This window comes from Aplysia californica, unplaced genomic scaffold (assembly GCF_000002075.1).
Source record: "Aplysia californica isolate F4 #8 unplaced genomic scaffold, AplCal3.0 scaffold00820, whole genome shotgun sequence".
Taxonomy (NCBI): domain Eukaryota; kingdom Metazoa; phylum Mollusca; class Gastropoda; order Aplysiida; family Aplysiidae; genus Aplysia; species Aplysia californica.
In genome coordinates, this window is record NW_004798090.1 from 304,817 (window position 1) to 305,798 (window position 982).

Genomic DNA, 982 nt, shown 5'->3' on the forward strand with positions numbered 1-982 from the left:
GAGAGAGAGAGAGAGAGAGAGAGAGAGAGAGAGAGAAGCAGCTGAAGAGAAAGTGAACAACAGTTGGGTAAAAAATGAAGGAGAGAAGAAAGTGAGAGTGAGGGATAGAGAGAAAGACAGATACAGATCCAGAGATAGAGAGACAGACAGACAGAAAGACAGAAACGTAGCGAAAAATTTTAAGAAACAAAAGACTGGGAAAAAGAATACGATAGAAACAGATATAACATTAGAAATGCTTCCACCAGTCACACCCACCAACCACCCAGTCGCCTCATAACATTAACGTCATGGCCAATATTCCATCACGTAGATAAAGTTCACGATAATGATAAAAATATGCGCATTATCTGCTCACTAGTCCTCATTAGGTGGGAACAGATAAGACGAGACAGATATGCTGGATTGGATAAATATAATATTTCTACGGTTCCTCTATCCCTTTTTATACGCCTTCATAACTCTATGCAGAAATAACGCAGAAGGGGGGAGGGTCCGGAAATGTTGTAACCCCAACCAGTTCTTTTTACTTTTTAAACTCATTCGTAACTCAGATTCTATATATTTCCAAAGGTTTTAATAAGAAGGAGGATGGGGTATGTTTTATACTTTAACCATCCTTTTTTTAACTTCTTCATTATTCAAAGTCTATAAAATCTAAAAATAAGGCTAGGGGGTCGGGGTATGTTTTACACCCGATCCAGCCTTTTTAAACTCCTTTTTAACTCAGAGTCTATATTCAAAAATAAGGTTGAGGCTTCGGGGTATGTTTGACATCCGATCCAGCCCTTTTTTAAACTCCTTCGTAACTCAGAGTCTATATTTAACAACAAGATCGAAAGGGTTTGTAAACAGTGGGTTATTAAATCTGTGTGAAGGCACCACCGGCTGGGACTTGTTATGCTGTGGGTGAATGGAGGAGTGGGCGGGGCTTGGTGGAAGTGGGCGGAGTTACGTCACGTCATTGAGGTTGTGTTTACAT